The sequence below is a fragment of the Tyto alba genome, unplaced genomic scaffold, assembly GCF_018691265.1.
Source record: "Tyto alba isolate M040663 unplaced genomic scaffold, T.alba_DEE_v4.0 Super-Scaffold_46, whole genome shotgun sequence".
Taxonomy (NCBI): Eukaryota; Metazoa; Chordata; class Aves; order Strigiformes; family Tytonidae; genus Tyto; species Tyto alba.
The window spans coordinates 18,183,368-18,205,129 of record NW_024881322.1 but is presented as its reverse complement, the minus strand read 5'-3'; the positions used below and the strand labels follow the sequence as shown (position 1 = coordinate 18,205,129).

General features: G+C 35.8%; 1 protein-coding gene across 1 annotated transcript in view; it reads right to left on the bottom strand.

Annotated features, from left to right (window-relative positions):
• The window catches only part of CNTNAP2 (contactin associated protein 2), a 1,392,626-nt gene that overhangs the window by 196,282 nt on the left and 1,174,582 nt on the right, over positions 1-21,762 (bottom strand). The gene's annotated exons all lie outside the window — the stretch shown is intronic.

Genomic DNA, 21,762 nt, shown 5'->3' with positions numbered 1-21,762 from the left:
TTCCTCACCTCACCTCATCTCGCCTTGCCTTTCCACACCTCATCTTGCCTCGCCCTGTCTCGCCTCTCCTTTCCTCTCCTTTCCTCTCTTTTCCTCTCCTTTCCTTTCCCCTTTCCTTTCCTTGTGTTAGGACTGTACTTTTTGATACAAAAGAAAGTAAGAGGAAACAAAATAAATACACTTATTTCTCCCTCTTTTTTTTCTCCTTCTTTTTAGATGTACCTTGCCATGTAATTAAATATCTAACTAAGGAACTTTCTGATCTAAAAACCAATACCTTTGTTCAAAAATACCATAGGATGAAGGATAAATTCAGGATCTGGAAAAGTTACTGAAGTGCACAGTGACTATAACTAGTTTTCTTCCTGAAAGGATTTCAGGAAACTGAAAGGCTTTTTAATCTCTAACTTGGATGACTCCATGATCTGACTCTTTAGATTGCTAACAACTGGGAAGCACAGCAGGGATCTGCATTATCTGTGGTAATGCTCAGAGTTTTCCAGTAGCGCAGAAGTATTTTATGGTAGCATCTCCAGCCATCATCTTCACTGGGCCCTTCTGAAGATTTGGAAGGCAAAACATTCTTTTTAAAAGAAGCACAGTTGAAGTAATTAAGAAAATAACCATCACATTTCCGAACAACAGTTCATTGGAAATCACGTCTGTTCTCTGTGATGAAGAGAGTAATTACAGATTTAATTACTGGAGTTTTTCAGACACTAGATGAATGTTTTAGTTAATCTGTATGTTCTTCCCCTTCAGAACACTTGCCTTTCTTTGTGGGCAATTTGTGTTGCTGAGATCATTAACCCTCTCTGGGTGGACATGACTAAACCAGGTGTTGTGTAGGTGAGGCAGCTACAGGGGACTGCTAGAAAGGAAGGAAAATGGAGAGGACTAATCCTCACAGGCTGCTTCTCCAGTTTGTGCTAGGTTGTAGCATACTGCTTTTAATCCACACAATGCGGTGCCCTTTACAAAGGTCTCATATTCATCAATTTAGAGACAGGAAATATAAGAAAAGGGAGATTAAAGGGCTTTCCCTTTAAGGAAGAAAAGAGTGAATAACAAAGTCAGCTATGTAGATCTAATCTTCCATCTCTGCTAAAGACCTGTATCCATGGGACCCACTCCCTTCTAATAGGGGATAAATGTAGGTCATCACTTTACTCTACTCTTTCTGAGATTCTCCTCTGAGACTGGATTTCTCTGCTGATTGTTACTCTTTCAAAGAATGCTTTAAAGATGGACATGTCTATTTAAAATAAAGAATTCTTCAAAGAGTACTAAAAAGAAAACTATTGACATTTCTCTTCTTTCCTTCCCCTCTCACAAAAAGAGCTAATATTTCAGTTCCAAATAAGGATGTTAAAGGGCAGCCCTTTTCCTGTCACCAATAGCTTTCACCTTCTTTGAAGGAAATAAAAATGAGCAGTAACAATTTTATCTCTCTTTTCTGATCATATTTCTACTATTTTTAATATTTTATTAATGCATTTTGTGATATGGTCACTTTAAAGCTGTTGCCATGACAATAAATTTAAATTTTAGAATTCTTTTAAGGAATAGACTTATTTTCTGACAATCTCTTTCTTGTCTCATCACTGTAGGAAATACTTTCTCCTCTGCACAGAAGCTATTGAGGGCTGGGAGTACCGGACTAAGAGTTGAAAGAAGTGCATTGTCTTTTCTCCAGCAGAACTTATGTAGTTCGTTCGCTCTTAATATAAAAAGGATAATGATTGCTTTTGGCCCACATGTTCAAAAAAAAGCCAAATACACTCAAGAGAATGAGTGGCTCTGCTATGTTTTTCTAGGGTACTTCTAGATTCCTCTGGACATACTAATCAGCTCTGACAAAGTCAAAAAAGTTATAAACCAAAGACTGATTATAATGCTTGACTTTGTACTACACACTTAGAAATAATCACAGCTCGAACACTTAATTCCTGCAAGTGATAATGTTTCTGCTGGTATTTAAAGACTTTGCACATTAAGAGGGTGGAGAAAGTCTCTGAAGTTTTTCCTCACCAAAGAAAATTCCCTTAAGAGAATAAAGATTGAATTCTGAGTGTGTTATATTCCTATTAATAGCCAAATGGGAGATGAATGAATCTGATCAAATCCTGTAATTATTACCAAGAGATACTGATGAAATCTCAGTGTAATTTTATATTTTTAATTTATTTTCCTATATATAACAGTCTGCAAAGTGCTTCAGGGTGCCTTTGAATGAAAGCAGCAGGTTTTAGTGTAAGATTTATCATTATTTTGATTGCAGTCATCTACTTACCCTTTATAAACATTCTGTGATATATAAAAAAAGAAATGCATTATCCATATATCAGCAAATGACATATTCAAAGTAATGATAAGATTTTATATCACTATTAATTTGTTTATATAATGATTTCATACAAACAGATTTCTGTTACTGGCTTATTTATTTCCTCCAATTTTGTTAAACAGCACTTAATTATCAGTCCAGTCCTACACAGGAAAACACACAGAGAACAGATTACAAGTAGGAATGGACTTAATTTTGAAAGATATGCTTACATGAGCTGAGGAAGCGGAGTTGTTTTGAGAATACAAATAAAACACCTACTGCATTGAAACTGCAGTGTCAAACACATATTATTTAATTATTAGTAGTTGTTTAAAGAATACAAACTCCCAAGTATTCCCATGTTAAAGTTATACAATTTTCCACCTATCACAAGACATCGCTTTATATTATGCAAACCCCTCTACCGTAAACCCTGAATTTCCATAACCTGAGAGAGGTATAAAGCAGTTTAGTACAGTTAATATCTGCAAATGAATGTCTGTATAAAACGTTGCAAAGGGTAAAAATGTGCCAAGTATTAGTATTTTCTCTCCTCCAAAAATATTTGGCAAAGACTTTTTTTGTATTAGAACTGCTAAGAAGAGCTAATATTATGGAGAATTTAATGAGCAATGCAGTTTTGGCAGCAGCCTTAATAATCTGGAAGCAAGTTACTTGAAAATATGCAACTCTAATTAACAGGATTAAAAACAGGGCAGAGAAAAGATAGGATTAAAACAGAACTAGCTAACTTTTGAAATGTTTTGACAAAATTTAGTTAACTTCTTTATTTGCATACTATGCAGCACAAAAGCCATACTTTTAGATTAAACCTGTCCCCAGGGCTCTGCCCTTCTTAGTAACTGTAAACTGCCCACAGTATACTCCAGTCTGAAAACTTTTATTTCCACTTGAATTTGCTGTTCTCAGGGATTCTTACAGAGCTCTTGTCCTCTTCCTGCTTGTCTTGTCACCTCAGATACCCTTATATGTTAAGCTGGAGCTAGTGACTCACCCTTGATTTAGCTGCCAAGGGGTGCTATAGAAAATTTCTCATTACTATATGGGATCATATAAACTGACAAAGAGTCATAACTCAATTCAAGTTTTTTTCCGCACTGGCATTGGATGGGCTGAGGTCCTACAAAATATGTTGTTCTCATATTTATAACAGCAAGAGAAGGAGAAGTTTGAATTCTTATAATTAATACTGATCTTAAGGCAGTTATACTTCTCTAGCATGCTATTAAAAAAATAAGGAAGTGCCCCCAACCTTTAGCAACATGCACTTACTTCATTATGAAATAAGTGGTGTTTTGGTTGCGTGAACAAAGCCCATATGCAGGTACAATTGTTAGTAATGGGCAAACAAGGATTAGCTAGAAGTTTGTTTCAGTGGAAAATGCAGAAGTAAAACAGGGAAGCAGTCTGGACTTTTATTTTTGAGACCACTCAAAAATATTTTTGAGAGCACTCACCTCTTGAAAATCTAAACAATATGATGAAAGATTATCTAATACCAGCACCCAAATTACTAAATAAACAAGTCCATCCTTTGATATCTATTAGTAAAGATAAATTATACTGAAGACATGAGGCTGATGGTGGAGCAGGTGTAAGCAACACTTGTTTAGAAATTATAAAAAAGTGAATAGTTCAGATCAAATTAACTTAATACACAAGCATCATATTCAAAAATAATCTGACCAGAAGAATGATGAACACATTTAAGATACCCTCAATGACACTGAACTGTACAAAATAAACACTGGAATTAAGTCACTTAAGTTACTTTCAGGAACTTCAAACCTTCTCTGAAGAAGAAACTAGTTTAAATTAGCCATGCAAAGGCATGTTTCATTTATACTTTTCTCCTGGGGTTGAGACTTAGTTCTCCTTTTTCACTTTATACGGTCTATCCCTCCCCTGACCTTTAATATTAAAAAACTTTAAAATTACATTAGGAGATAAATTTTCTCCTTTGGACAACTCTCAAATTTTATAATCCCATAACACCAATGCTCTTAATTAAATACAGGTTAATTCAAACCACTGTAAACATCCTTATGAGGATTATATGCTTTACTAGTGATTAGAAAATGAATACTTTATAAGGTATACATTATAGAATTTAAAAACTTGTTAATAAAATGCTTATTTTTAAAATCAGTTATTAACATCTTATTTATTTATTTTTTACAAAAAACTTAGAACAGCATTAGTCTTCCAAAGACAGTGTCTGAACAACACTTTCCAATATGACCAGGCATGTGGGATTCAGCTGAACAATTTAAGATGATGCCTGATGATGAAATTGTATCAACACAGAATTTAAGCAAGCAGTTTAGTGAAAGTTTCTGAGTTAAAAAGTTGACAGGAAGCCTGCTCCATTTCTTCCCTTTTCTCTGCTTGGCAAGAGACGAGACACAGAAACCTCTGGCAACTCAGAATGAACTTTGAAGTCCAGAATGTATGCCAGTCTTATTACAACACCTCCTGATTCCGTATGCGCTGGAAATATGAAGTTAGATACACTGAGAAATTGATGAGAAATGTCTCATTTAAAAAGGCCATCAGGAAGGAGATTGAAACAGTTTAGACTGGCTCTTCATGGCTCCTGCTTGAAAGGTTTTCTATAATTTCCTTTTAAATAGGAGTTTGTGAGAAACTGAATAACCCCAGCAAAAGGTGACTACCCAGCACACTGGGTTCTTCTTTCTTTTGAACAATATGGATCAATTTCAAGTAATAATCTGCCTTTTGTGAGTAGTTGATTATATTCTTCTTCCAACAAAACAGTGCATACAGAAGATCTCTCCTTCAAGTAGAGTAGCTCCTCTTATGAACTTAATTTCTTCAGTGTTCCTTCCCAAAAAAAAAAAAAAAAAAAAAAAAAAAAAGTAGGGCGTCATTTCATTTGGAGCCTAGCAGCTCCTCTGCCTTGACTGTTAATTTTCCATATTTCAATACCAAAATATTTTAAGAATGGCTTCTAGGAATCCTACCATGCTGTAACTGATCACCAGCATCTCTAAATCTTTGTATTTGTCAAATATTTATTCAATTTCCTGTCTCAGTTTCCAATTTTTTTAAGTAGTACAGGGAATGTGTGTGGCATTTCCTTTGGGAGAAATGCTGAATCTTATATTGGGATGTCCCTTCCACTTTGGGTGATTATGGAGACAAGATTACTTGAGATTGAGCCGAAGCCAAGAAAAGGAAGTTCTCCTGTGCACCTGGAGCTGAAATTAGATGCTACAGAAATTTTCCAAGGAAAAATGACATTAGAAAGGGAAAATTGATTGATCAAAGAACGTGTTTTGTTGTTTTTTTTTTTTTTTTTAATTAGTTAAAGATTTCATTTGTCAATTTCAAAACAGTACAATTATTTTATCTCAAAATATTTCAAAATTCAAAAGACCTTTTGAAAAATAATATTTAATAAATAAATATATTAAAAATAGCCCACAATTCACAATATCAAAAAAGTTTTTTAGTAATCCTTAGAAAGGTTTAAATGCTTTGTTTTCTGACAGAAACATGAGAAAATTCTGTTCAAAGCAGGTATAATCAGATGAAGGACAATAAATTAAATGATCAATTCATCTATTCTACATGGCCCAGAAAGTTAGTTGTCTTTCTTCCTAATCACTTTGACAATGAGAAACCTGTATTCATTCCATGATCCATCCACACATGCTAAAACTTCTCATGAAATAGCAGGCTACCTTAGCTCTGAGGGAAGAAAATCGTAAAGGACTGTACTAAGTATTATCATCTGTTTCAGAAATTCTCTAATTTAAAACCCCAACCATTTTTAAATTACATTTTTGTAGATCTGAATGCATTTTTGTACATCTGAATGTACTATAGTAATGGTAACATTTTACTATGTGCACACTAAAAGCAGTTATCTAATGAAATATATGTTTTTAATATCCGTACTGTTGAATATACTATTGCAAGATCTATACAGATAAATGATAAATTCTTTGCAGTTATCTATTCTACTAACTATCCACAAGCCTTTGGATCATGTCCTATCAAACTATCAGACCAAATGTGCTTCTGGCAGGATTTTTAAGGCACAAGGATCTGTATTGGAAGAAATATTAAAAATCTTAAGGCATCAACTCCAAGGCTTCATTTCTTGGAGTTCTTGACAACTTTGACAGTTTTATTGCATATGAGTGAAAGAGCTAAATAAAAATAATTGAGTATGGCATGATAAAATAACAGATGGCTATAGTTAATGCTGACTTCAGCCCCTATAAGCCTGTTGAGTTCAATAAGGTACTAAAGTGCATAACTTAGTGTTGAATTTGGTCCAGAAAACTTAATGAAGTGTGGGATTTAACTGCACCTAGAAAATTTCAGTAAAACCCAATTGTACAAACATCTACCATTGCTCCTACCCTTTCAATGGCACTTCCTGTAGTGGTCATCCTTACATCACATCTATGCATATACCACATACAACACTGAAACCAATCTACGCTTCACATAAAGGCACCATGGGGAACTCAAGTGTGCTGTGACTTAACTCACCTCTTCAGTTGCTTGTCAATTTTGCTTGTCAACTTGCTTGACAGCAAATTTTTTGGGAAAAAAATCTAGGTTGGTCACATTTTGGAATTGAGTATTTTATTAGGTAAGCTCACAGAATATCCATACATACTGGGGCAGGTGCACCTGCCCGATGAAAATGGGGTTTCCTGGCTATTGAACCTTTTCTGTGCCCTTGTTCTCAGAGTATATGGTAATTGGGGTCCTCAGCCAATAGGGGTAGATACTGACCACAGGTCAGATTCAGTCTGGGTATAAATGGAGTCCCCTGGGGGAGCCATTTTGTGCCAGTCCCCCCTGGAGTGGGGTGGTGTGTGCTGTGGTTAAGGACTCTCCCCTTGGATAGGGCGGCTGCCCAAGGAAACTCCTTGTGGTTCCTATGGGTTGGGATGCTGCCCTAAGAAGATCCTTGAGGTTGAAAGTCTTTTTTTTTTTGGGGGGGTTGTTGTTAAACCCTAAGAGGTGGTGTGGAGAAGGGACCGTGGGGACCAGCTAGACCTTTCTTGTTTTTTTCTACCTCACTTAAGGAAACTGACCAGCAATATTCAGAGTGGGAGAAGGGTCTCCTCTCACTAAAAGAAGCTAAGGAAACAGAGAGGTTACATACCACACAAGATATTGTAGTAGAAGGTCCTTTTCTTCTAAATTTGATTCTTAATGGATCACCTCCTCCTGAAGGGATAGCCCAGAAGGCCACGGAATGTAAGTGATATGCTTAGTTAGAGTTAGTTACTGAAATTATGTGATAGTTTTTTTCTCTTCTCACAGACATCTGAACCCGTCATTTGTATGTTTGCAGAGTGCCGGTTAATTGTGTTGAAAAATAAATTTTATCTTGGTTGTTATTTGTTTATTTGAGAGCTTCCACAACACAAGCCCGAAGAAGGGCAACAAAGCTGGTGAAGGGTCTAGAGCACAAGTCTTATGAGGACCAGCTAAGGGAAATGAAGTTGTTTAGCCTGGAGAAAAGGAGGCTCAAGGGAGACCTTATCACTTTCTACAACCACCTGAAAGGAAGCTGTAGTGAGGTGGGTGTCAGTCCCTTCTCCCAAGTAACAACTTACAGGAGAGGAAATGGCTTCAGGTTGCGCCAGGAGAGGTTTAGATTGGATACTAGGAAAATTTCATCACATAAAGGGTTATCAAGCACTGGAACAGGCTGCCCAGGGAAGAGATCGAGATACCATCCCTGAAGGTATTTAAAAGATGTGTAGGTGTGGTGCTTAGGGACATGGTTTAGTGCTGGACTTGGTGGTGTTAGGTTAACAGTTGGACTTGACAATCTTAAAGGTCTTTTCCAACCTAAATGATTCTATGAGTCTATAAGTAAGTTTGTTCCGTCTTCCAAATTTGTATCTCTTAGTAATGATTTTTCATGCTTATCCTCTCCTTTGTCTTTTTATTCCAAACTATTGTTTCATTTGGGCTTGTTTATTCTTAATATAGATATCTGAGACCTTTTAGTCTTACTTTTGGGCTTCTGTAAAATAGAATTTTTTAGTAAGCATAAAGCTATCTTACATGAATAATGTTGTATTCAGGTATGTTGGATTCTGCTCTGTGTAAAAAAATTACACTTACCCTACTTCAGTATCACAGGTGACATTTTGTAAGATATAGAAAAATGGTGTTACTTGTTAGACATTATATGGACAATAAGCATACCAACATACTTCTTCTAAATAATAAATTACTTAAGTAGCCAATGAAGAGATAAAAGTTGAGGAAAGAAGCAATACCATATATTATTAAAAGTAAAATTCCAAGATAATTTACTGTTCAGCTATTTATTTCCTTTCTGTAAAGGTCCCAACCACATCTATACTAATTTTTAAGAAAACTTTGAGCCTATTCTTTCAGTAAGCTCTTTCTATTCTGACTGATTTCAACCTTTAATTGTAACAACCACAGCATCATACTTTCTGTATCTAGAATCAGTTCTCATTATTGAAATAAAGTATTTTTATGGTATTACACATGATTTGCTAATTATCTCCCCTCAGAAGACCTCAGTTTCCCTTTAGTCCTTAGACGTTACTCTCATATTGTATTTTAATTTCCCCTCCAGTCTCAGCCCCAGAAGATTGCTTCCCATTTTACTTTCATTGGGGCATGGAAGAAGGCAAACCCACAACAGTGATGCTTCTCTCAATGAGACACCCTAGGAGGACAGATGTCAAGCTTTATTTAGTCTTTATTATGTATCATACAGCTTGTACACCTGTAGCTTCTTACTCAGCATGAGGATTTCTTAACCTACTTCTATCTGGAGTTGGAATCAATGATCTTACAAATTATTGTTTTTCTTTCTGCTTATCTAATAAATAGAAAAGTTGTTTCTAACTGTAAAATGATGAGTAAAAGTAGCCTCAAAACAAATTCTGCTTTTTCCTAACTACTTAAAACCATCTCTCAATATAGTGAAGTCATCAGGTTTGTGGGTTTTTTTGATGTTGTCATAATTTATTTGTTTTGTTTGATCTTCTTAAGGTAGACCCCTTAAATTATCCTGGAACTGATAAGGAGAAGGGGAACAAACAGGTATTTCAAACATCAAGCTATGCAAAAGCCAAATAGAAGAAATTTGTAACAGTCATTGCTAAACAAAAATAAAACAAAATCCATCAGAAAACCTTAAAGGATTATCTACAAATTGTGTTATAAACATAATACATGATACTGCTAGATCTATTGAGGAAGGAAAGTGAGGTCTATTATCACAAAAGTGCTCTAGTTGGAAAATAATTAAATATCCCACTACAAAACATTTTAAATGTACACCCATCCATCAGAAATAATTATCTGAAAGTGAATGCTCCAATATATTCAAGCACATTTAAAGCAATGGTGCAGTATAGAGGTAATATAAAATAACAGATATCTTTTTTCATTATGTAAACACTTTGCTATAGAGCACAAGCAAAACATCGATACTTTCACTCACTTTCCCTCAGAATGTAAACATTTACATATGTGTCTCAGAAATAATTTAATTTCAGTTAGGGTTTTTTTTAGTGCTTTTGCTAAAACGACAGATGACCTTGTTTTGCAAGGATATGCAACTTTATCCATAGGCTAATGTCTTGATGGCCCCTTCATGTTTTTTATACCCTTACCTCTTGTCTGAGTGTGTGTGTATCCACACACATGTATTACAGTAGCAGGGGAAATGAGAAAGGATACTAAACAAGGTATTTACTGAAGTTTAAAAAAATTGTATTCCTGCAATGTGTACAACTGTGTCACCTCCAGAGGCAGCTGAGTTCCATGGGGCTATAGCTACAGATTATCTCACTGCATTTACTCACAGCATTATGAGACAACTGAGCGACCAAGGTTAGGTCTTGAGCTACAGGGAAAGTATGGTGTGCTATACTTCTTGCTATGTATTAGGCCAAATGGAGACTCCCTTGTTTAGAAAAATCTGCTTTGCTGCACTGACTGTAGAATGTCAAGTATTTGCTTAGTATTTTGTTGACCACACTCACACAGGATTAGTGACCTATTCATTAGTCAGATCGCTCCACTTTATTGCTCTGATAGATTTCCATTATCTTTCCTGTTAGCCTTTGAGCTCAACTCTCCTTATGTTACACATGACCACTTTTTTCTCAACAAAACACTGAAGCAAACTTAGCAGAACTCACCATTCATTTCCTAATGCAATTGCCTCTGAGATGAGCCTGTCTTTTCCTAACAAAATACTTGATGAACCACCCCCCTCAAGACTTTTTACTACATAGTATGCTGTCACAGCCCTGACTGCGTGGACTGAAACGGCTCTGGGCCATGAGTTTCTAACAACCTGTGACAATCCGGTCATGACCAAAGATGACTGATGATGGAGTAAGAAGTCCTAATACCACACCCCACCCCTTATCCATAAGAATGGTACTCTTCAGAACTCCAAGCAATCGTGGGTAGACCTTATGGGGAAACTGACCCTGAAGCAACTGGGTTGTGCTTCTCTGATCTTTCAGGCTGTGGAATTTTTATCAGCATTAGGTGAAAGCAGAAATTAAAATGTAATACTTTCGGTCCAAAGACCTAGGGCCCAGAGTATTTGCAGTTGGTGTGCTGATAGCTTTGACAATATTGTGCTGTATTTTAATGGAATAAGTATGTAAATTTGCCAAATGTTGATATATCTTTTCTTTTCTGATGGCTTAAATGTAGTTTACTGCAGATGCTTCTTGCCTTAAAAGAAGTCTATGAGATAAAAGTTGCCACATGGATATAAAGATACCAAGAAGTCTATCACTTCTAGATGTAAGCAAAGACTACATAGGCAATGCAAGAGAGGCTGCAGTCACTGAGGACAGCTCTCTGCTACTGCAGGCAGCTGCATCACCTAGTCTTTTGCAGGATCTGGTCACATCTGTACTGGTTTTATCTGGGAGGGAGGTAATTTTCTTACAGTGTCATGGTTCCATATTTTGGATTTGTGATTAAACAGTGTTGATAACACAGCAATGTTGTAGATACTGCTGAGCAGTTCTTACACAGCATCAAGGCCTTTTCTGCTTCTCACACTGTCCCACCAGCAAGCAGGATGGAGGTGCATAAGATATTAGAAGGGGACAGAGCTGAGACAGCTGATCCCAACTGACCCAAGGGATATTCCATACCATATGTCATCTGTCCTGGGTTGAGTGAGTGGTGGGGTTTTTTGGTAGCGGGGGGTGGCTATAGGGGTGGCCTCTGTGAGAAGCTTCTCAGAGCTCCCCCAGCTCCAAGTCAGCTCCACCTCTGCACCAAAACTGAGCCAATCGGCTGCACCTCTGCGATAACGTATTTAAGAAGGGACATGGTGAGGAGCAGTGGGACTGGTGAGGAGAAGTTGCTGCAGCTGCATGAACACCAAGGTCAGTGGAGGAACGGAGGAAGAAAGGAGGGGGGAGGTGTGCCGGAGCAGAGACCCCCCTGTATCCTGTGGGGAGACGGCAGGGCGGCCCCCCCTGCCACCCATGGAGATCTACGGTGGAGCAGACACTGATTTAGCACCTGTGTTTTTCACCTGGATGATCAAGGTGTCTGTGCCCAAAGAAAGATGTAAAGATGACAAGAATATCTGTCTTAGCAACTGAAGTTATATAAAGTGTCCAGATTGATGGAGATGTATATGACATCACAGATTAAAAGATATTGATGCAGTTCACCAAGAAACACAAAATTATGATGAAGTGTCAGTTTTCATTCTTTGCAGCTTTAGTGGCAATCCCTTTTCTAAAGAAGTAATAGCATGCAGCAGTGTTAATAAAATTTCCCTCAAAATCTTCAGCCCTGGAGCCTGCCTCTCCATAAAGTCCTCAATTGTGGGGAAATGCATTCTTCATTCTCTATGCTAACAATGCATTTCTATTGCCAATTATGAGAAATAGAATCAATTTGATAGTGTTTTGAATATGCTGTCCTTTGGGTAAAGCTGGTTTTCTTCTTAATGAATCTATATAGTTTATGTTATCAGAGATAGTTTCAAACTATAGATTTTTGGTCTAAATACTTCCAGGCCAGTGTTTAGTAAGGTCCATTACAGAAAGTTCAAATATATATTTGATTTAAACTGCTTTTGGAATTTTCGGAGAGGTTCCACACTTGTTGTATTTCCACTTGGTGAAATAAGTCTCTCTCCATTTGTCAATATTACCTTTTTCCTACTGTGACAAAAGTGAAGGTGCAGCCTAAGTGGACAAGTGATTGAGAAAAAGTGGCATTTCCACATCTGTAACTTCTTGCACATGTCTGTAACTAGACAAAGGAGACCTCTGAGTGCTCCAGGAGAATGACTCTCATGCTACAGTATTGGTTTACCACAGTGGAAAACCTAAACAGTGGTTAACTATCCAGTAGCTTGTATTTCCTTTTGAACATCTATGACTTCTCTTTGGTATTTCGAAGTACAAGTAGGTCACACAAGTATTCCCTGTCACAAATAGTAAATGTTTGACAGAGTGCCAAACAAATGTTTTTATCAAGTTGCAACATATTTGTGTTTCTTTGTGGTCAAGACAGATGGTAAGATCTTCATTTAAACCAATCTCTAATTTTCAAAACTTGGAGCTGATGTTGCGACTTTGTGGATTCAGGAGTAAAAAACCATAAAAACCAGAATATGCTATTGATACCTCTTTGACTGAAAACACTAACATAGTTTGTTTTAAGGTAAGTAATAAAAATAATTTTAATATGCTTTTCTAGAAAATAAGAAGAAATTGCAAATATTCAAATATACAAGCAAAGAAAAAGTTTCTGTACAATATTGCTTGCATTCTTCTGAAATAGAGATGATTGATAGTGGATGAAACCTGAAAGTGATCTATATCAGTACTGAGACTTTGCTACGAAACATTATTCTTAATAAATTATTTTTATAACAAAGATTTATTTTATGATGTATTGTCAGTATAGCTGTTTCTCCTCTGAGGCAAGCATATGGTAGTAACATTATCTATATTTATAATTAGTAATTACTTTATTTTAATGTAACACAACCCAATATTCCAGTGAGGATCAATAACCTATTATTATATTTGATCTTTCATGACCACAAGGAAAGTCAGTACTTACTCTAAAAGATTATGATACTAAATTATGTGATTCCATTGGTCTTCTTTTTTACTGTATATGTCTATAATATGATGCAATGACATACAGAAACTGTCAAATTAATGCCAATTATACCAGTTAGAAGTAATAGCTATTTCAGGATGAGTTTCTGCCAGACCTATTTCTCTGTGATTGAATTCCCACACTTGATAATCTTCAATGTCTTACTCGTATTCCACTTTCTCACAAGCCCCATGTATTTTTCTCTTCACTGCTTCCACTTTCCTATCCACCTATCTCCTAATTAAATCATACCGTATCTTTTAATTTTCTCAATTCCTTTTATTGCTTTCCATTATAAAATGGAGATGAAAATATAACTTTTTTTGAATTCTTTTCATAGGAGAGTTTACAAAGAAGCCTCAGATTAACAACTGGGTCTGTATAATTTCAATTCCCTTTTCACAGATTTTGTAGCTTTCTTCCCTCATTTCTGGTTTCTGACTACAACAGTTCAGGTGCTCAACTTTTATTTTTTGATAAATCTACTCTTGTGAGGGGGCATAAGAAAGAGAGTCTTCTGTTGTCAACTGTCTGATTTCCTGTCATTCTGCACAACCAGCATGAAAAGCCTTGGATCATTCTTCCAAGAATACTATAAATTCCTTATATATGAAGGTCAGATGACAAATCTCCACCAAAACAACTATGTATAAGGCCTTTTATAAAACTTAGGTCATAACAGTTTCTGTATAGACGTTATCATACACATTTCTGCACTAAGGTTATGTTGGTAGGCTAAAAAAATAAATATATGATTTTCTTAATTGTACAACTAAAGCAAGGATGTAGCTAGAGATGTAGTATCAGTATATCCATTTCCCCCTTTAAAACTGAACTATTAATTCACACATTGTTATGCTTACCACTTACAAATAAGTGCTTCATATAAAAATCTCAGTTAAGAGACTGAATCAGAATAAATATTGTAAGTAGTAAAATACAAGAATATCACAGGCATTCAAAAAACACAAAACTTATTTAGCAAGTGAAGCTGAACTACTGCTCTGACAATGAAAGCAAGAACAAAATCATGTTTTACCTACATTTTGATTCCTTATAAGACATATTTCATCATGTTTTGCAGATGACAAAAATAAAACTGACATGGATCCAGGGAAGAAACAGACCCTGAATTTTACAGAAAATTGCATCTTATTCGGACTGCTTACATGTAGAAAGTGAACTAACTCATAATCCACCAGAAAACTTCTAAATTTGTCTAAGAAACAAAGTCAGCTGCCAGAGAGAGGAGAAAGTGTTTTTGTCTATTGTTTTGTTATAGCCTCTGATAGGCAAAAATGTATCAACAAATAAACATATTTTGAATCACAGTACTCTCTGCCTTCTCAAAATACAGAAAAACTTAAATCTGTAATTTTGCAAGTACTTTATAGCCAATCATAAGACTGTTGCATTATTTTTCAACTAAGTCAAGTCCACAGATTTCAGGAAATGTACTTAAGTCAGCAACAGCACATCCTTTAACAAATATTAGTAGAAAGTAACTGGAAGATCCCAGTATTATGAAGCCTAACCCCTGTAAACTCTGCAACTGGACACTTCAATATTCAGCTTGGACAGCCTGTTGGATATATTAGAGTTAAAAAGTTATTTTTTTACTCATTTCCTATAAATGCAACAAGAAAATAAAATCTGAAGCATGAATTAGGAGTGTGAAGTAACTCTCAATGCCTTTGCTTCAGGTTTTTGTATCACCTCTGTAACTACAGTGCTCTTCTGTGACAACAGGGAAGATAACCGAATCTATAAAAGGTTGTTAGAAATACCTGATTTAGCCAATAACATCTAGTTTAAGTCACCTGTTCCAGCCTTTGAAAGGGTCCGTGTTGTGCTTGCATCACGTCTACATTACAAAAAGGTATGTGTGTTTTTAGATGTATGTATACACACACATGAATACATGTAATTATACATATAAAGAGGTAACCAACTCAAGTGAAACATGGGAAATTACAATTAGATATAAGGAAAAATTCTTCATCATGACAATAATCAAACAACGACACATGTTGTCCAGAGGGATTCTGGGATGTCCATCCTTGGAAATGTTCGGGACTGAAATGGACACAGCCCTCAGCCACCCAGTCTGATTCTATTGGCCCTGAGCATTAGGTCAGACTAGATGACCCCTGGAAGCCACTTCCAGGCTGAATTACTCTGTGATCTGATGAGCATATGTATGTATAGATGAGTATAGTGTAAAACCTAAACCTGTTCAAAGAGTCTCTGAATTGGTCTGTTTTTAGCAAAAGTAATAAACTTAAGCTCCTGCTGCCCAGCTCAGTTTTCCATTAATCTCCTCAGTTATTTACCTTAGAGTTAAGCAATTCCAACTTTTATCTTTATTCCAAATATCTTTTCCCTTTCTCCAGCTTTCAGAACAGAAGATGATTATATTTCCTGCTTAATCTTTAGCTGTTCTGTTCTGCTTCACATTAATCATATATGGTAATTTAACAGTTAATAAAGTGATTCTAATAAAGTAAGCTAATAACTGATATTTCTGAGCTTTCTGGTCACTTTTGCCATTATCTATCTGCTATCTTGATTTCAGGCATTTATGTCAGTTGATGTTATCTATTTTATTGTTTGTTTTTTTTTTTTTTTTTTTTTTTTCATAGTCCCTAAGAGAACTCACAGTTTCTCTGCTTTTAATGTCAGTGATTTAAAATGTCTTGTTCTAGGGTTTTTTACTAAACAAAATGGCAGCAGGAGATATTGTCAATTTTAAGAGCATTATTTGTAAGTGTGCTGTGCGAAATAGGAGTTTGGATTTGATTCCTAGGTGTTACAAAATCCTTTAAACATTTCTGATACTATTTTATTTCAAGAACAATGGATAAATATCTTAGATTGGACATAAGATACTTGAATTCATACTTTTTTGCAAAATGTTTTAACTCAACAGTCAAACTGTTGACTGTTAAATGTTATTATGACATTTTATGTCATACCCAGTGAATAACTGGTTCTAGACATGAGATTACATGTTTAGTGATAACATTTTAAACATTTATGTTTCATAGAAATATTAACTGCAAAATCATTTATGCATTTCCAATGATGACACAGCTTTTTGCATCATAGATATAGCTTTTTTATATTTGCTGTTTATATTTTTTTTATCACATTTTCTAACACTGTCAGAAGATTTTATCTTATTATCTTTATATTTGTATCCATGGTTGGAAATTGGCTTTTTCTTCATTTTCATTTGGCTCTACTTTCTCTTTAACAATTTATATAAATAAATATATATACACTCAGGTACTTCAATAAAGGCAACTGTACAATGTAAGGAACCCGTAACTCAAGAAAGATTTTGTTTCCCTCAATCTATACTTAACACAATTTTGTAAAGAACTTCCACTTGACCAAAAGCCAAGGAAAATATAGTATCTGTGATAATGTAAAAGGATACACATTATTAGTTGTTCTGAGATACTGGTTTAGATAGAATGATTTTTTCCCAGTAAAACATTTCTTCTTTAGCAAAATATTAGAAAAAACCCCCATGTGATCCCCATCAGCAAGCTTGCTCATATAGTCATACTTTTAGCATAAAGAATTCATGTAACATTTTAATGTCAATTTAAAGACTGTTGACAACAACATGAGATAAAGATGCAACAAATTACCTTGGACCTCATTTACAAAGTATCCATTGCATACTCAGACAGCTCTTAAAAACTTCGAAGGATGTCTGGGGATCCTATTTCCTACATTTACTATTTTTTATTGCTATAGTATTCTACAGGTGAACTGGTGGCAGAAGAAAGAAAAATAGCTGGAGAATGGTGGTGGCGGTGGTGGGGTTGGTTTGCAGCTGAGACAAAATATCTAGCCACAAATAATTACAGATAAGTAGTAATTTGGAAAGCTTGAGGCATTCACTGGTTATGCAACACACAAAAAAAAGCCTTCAGAATAGGAGTGAGACATGAATGGTAGCTAAGACACTCTTGGTTCATGATAATAAAACAATTTATGGAAATTAAACTTCTTTTACAAGTCTAACTAAATGCCAAAAAAAAAAGTAAAAGCAGTTTCTTCCTTTTCTCTTGGTGTTAGAACTGTTGTCTTTATTGCTCAATTTGCAGATTTTATGAGATTACTGGTTGCTTTGAGTGTTTATCATAGACAGTGCAAGTAACCTTCCTCTTTAAAGCAAAATAATGCATTAGACATATAACAATATTTCACAGGCAAACAGCAATATTGCAGGTGACTCTTGTCTATTTTTTTTTTTTTTTTTTTTTATCAGCTTTTTCGGGGTGCTAAGAATCTGCTGGGAAAAATGAGAAGAGGACAAAGAATGACTCTTCCTTTAAATGCTGCAGTGTTTCAACTACCTGTGTGATGAGTTAACATGATATTTTGATCAGTGACTCTGAAGAAAATATCCCCATCTTGTCTGGGACCTGATACAAAAAATATATCTTAAGGGCTTCTGGGCGCTCTCTTCTCTGTCCCTACCTTTCCCTCCCTCCATGCTCCTTTACCTCCCTACCCCCCAACCCCCCAATTACTTCCTCTCTCCCCTTATACATATATATACTGTTACACCAAAGAACAAACAGTAAAAACATATATATCTTTTGTTTACACTGGATGCTAAATAGCTTCAGCTTAATGGACTCCCTTGTGATTGTTTCAGCTAAAATATGACTGCTAATAGTAGTAACAGCCAAGTAGGCAATGCAGTCGTCATCTACCGTGTAACACAGGTTGTCACAGACTGCAGATGTCTTCTACATAGGATTGCACTGATTCAGAAAGTCAGGGGAGTCCTACAACTTAAGAAGAAAAGCACTCTCTTCAAGAGATAAACAGTGTCAGGTACTGAGTGAAATACATGGGGCAGGTCAGCACTGGGTTGATTTCATCTCCATAGCACTGCACTGAGGGCAGAGTCATTACTCTTTAAGTTAGCACACAAATAAAAGCAGGAGGAGGAAGAGAAGGAAATAATTGGTGGCTGAAAGTTCCACAGTGCACAGAGCTCAATGTAGTCTGCCCTTACCTGACAAGCTGCGACAGTAAGGTCATTTACTTTAAAGTTAAGATGATAAGCTTTTCATACAGACTAAAAATACTGTATGTTTCTAGGCAAGACATAGGAGACATTTTTATTCTTGGTCATTTGATTTGTCACTCATAGTAATCATGAAGTTTAATAAAAAGAATATAAATATTCTGGGAATTACATTTTAAATCATCTGTATGGTAGAAAAAAAGAAAAAATCAGTTATCTGCATTTTCACCTGCTAATTCATATGTGAATGTGAAATGTGAATGTGAAAAACAATGTTTGCAAGTTTCATGATTCATTGAATCCTCAAACTCCTAATGCCGTCAACCTGTATTAGTTCAGGCTGCAAATCTGTCAGGTTCCATGAGCTACGTACCTACAGCTGTTGTTGATACTTGAATAGAACATCTCTAAAGGAGAAAGAGCAATCTAGGTGATCCTGGCTTTGCCCAGATTCTGGACTAGAGCTGCCAACTGTGGGCTGTGCATTAGCAATACAAGAGAAATATTACAGATAACTCCAGGGCAGCAGGTACTGTCCTTCAAAGCCTACATAAAACCAGTAGCCTGAACACTTACAGTGCAAGAGATGCTATGCCTTTCATCTGCCCTCAAAGTAACTTTTAATTCACACACATTAGTCTTATCTACGTATTTATGATCGTATGAACACTGAGGACAAAACCAGCCCTTTTGTGTTTCTGGAAAACCTTGTGCTCCTGGTCTGCAGCTATAGTCCCATGGTGGCACTGAGGCACAAGTAAAGGAGAATTTGAAAGGTGCTGCTTAGCTAATCTGTAGCATGGCCAAGTGCTGGATGGAGTTCATCTCTCCACTTTATCATTTCCATCTCCCAAACTCTTAATCTGTTTTTATCAGTAACAAAAACATTTGGCCTTCTCTTGTGGAAACAATGCATAATGGACAAACACAAGGTATATGTAGTTTCTATAAAAGAAAATACAGAACAGGTTATGAAAAAAAGGACAGATTTCACTTAACAGGACGATTCCACATTTTTTGGCATGCAAACTCTCTTTCAGAATTGCACACCAGTTACAGCTGATGAGCACAGATGAGAATGCAGAACAGGCAGCAGGCTATTTAATACCCAGTCACTTGACCCTTTTCCCTACTAGAGTAGTTTTAATGGCCCAACTATAACGAGTAGGAATTAACTTCCTGGATTCTGGCTATGTGCTTTTCTGTTGCTGAAAGTTTCAGCTCAAATCTATCAATCATTTGGAAAAGAAGTAATACTAGCTGCATTAAATCTAACATTTCCTAAGGTTTGAATGCTTGACTCTTTGTGTTTAGTGTTCTTCATGCAGATTTTTATTCTGTGCCATTACATACTGTCATAGTGCTAAATTTTGCTTGATTGGAATAATTTTAATGCTAGGTGCCAATGTCAATGTACAGAGGAGCTCTGAAAGGTAACCCTAAAAACAAACAAAAGGCTGTCTGGATTTCTAAGAGTATATGAAAAACAACTATATGAAGAAATACAAGTTAGTTTAGTGTTCTTCATGCAGATTTTTATTCTGTGCCATTACATACTGTCATAGTGCTAAATTTTGCTTGATTGGAATCATTTTAATGCTAGGTGCCAATGTCAATGTACAGAGGAGCTCTGAAAGGTAACCCTAAAAACAAACAAAAGGCTGTCTGGATTTCTAAGAGTATATGAAAAACAACTATATGAAGAAATACAAGTTACATGGTAAGCTTCCCTGCCTCTGCCCACAAACCAAGTTTATTCCTTAAGCATAACTAAAAAAGTAAGTTTTGACATTTCAGCTTCCATAGAGTGAAGAGATGGAATTACTGCACACAGTTACAACACAAAACACAATTATGAGTTGTGTTTTCTGGTCTGTCATTTCAAAGATAGACTTTAAGCTCTGCAAAAATGTTGAATTACAGTTTTCAAAGTGGAGTGGCCTAATTCTACAAAATTTCCTCAATTTCTAGGAAATTTATAGGAAATTGAGGTTCACTGTCTTTATTAGATGCCAGGAAAACAGCAAGACGCCATGAATCTTACTAGATAATTTTATGCGGTTTTGTTTGTTTGTTTGTTTTGGTTTCTTTTGGTGGTTTTTGCTTGTTTGTTTGTGTTGTTGTTGTTGTTGTTTTTCCTGGATTCATGTAATACAAACCGGTACATTTTCTTGTTAGATACAGGCCTCCGTATTTTAGCAAAAATACCGGGTTTGTTGGGTACTGTTTAAACATATGGATATGTTATATATATACTTGAATTTTTGTATGCAAAACAGTTAATCTGTATGGTTAAATTGGAATTTTTTCATATGTATGTGTGTGTGCGTATATATATATATATATCATATATATATATGATCATGCATGCTCCTCACTGCAACTTTTATAGTCCTTCAAGTTCTTTTACATATATTCATATTTGATCCCTTTTACTTAAGATATCTCTACACGATGATATAAATAGTAAGTAAAGTAAATAAAAATGTAATCAAGTGGAGCCAATGATAAGTTCTCACTCTGGTTTTTGCCTTTTTTTTTTTTTTTGTTTCTTTGTTTTCACGGAGAATGTATAACCTAGCCTCACTTCTGATCACATAACACCTCTGTGGAAACTCCAGTTGCTGCCTAGATGGGAAAAAAATGGTAAAAAAAATATCCAAAGACATTTTTAGCAGCTTCTAATGAAGGACAGGAGAAGCCAGTGTCATGTAACTAGGCAGTTCTCTCTTCATCATCAGCTCTGTTACTTGAGAGTGCACAAGGTCAGATGGATTTTGAAAAGTGCCTGAAGGAGTCAGGAACTGAAATATCAATGATATCAATGGGATTTAGTACGTATGATACTTAAGTCTTGATGTCTACAAACAGCACCAGGAGCCTTTAATATTCTGTTAAATCTGTCTATAAATGACCTACCTGTTGTTGCCACAGACACAGGCTGACATTTCAGTGTCCACCCATATCGCTGTCACTCAAACAACTCATATATATCTGAGCCCTGCTTAACCACCTTTTCCCATGACTTGAATCTTTCTTCTGAAACTCCTGTTGTAGGAAAAGAGTTTTGAAGGGAAGGGGTGATCTACCCAGCAGATCATTCTAGGAATCATCTCACAAAAATAATTTTGCAGGATCTGGAGAACGAAACCGTCATGGAGGATAATCAAGAAAATGAGACTTTCTCCTTCTGTTTTCATGC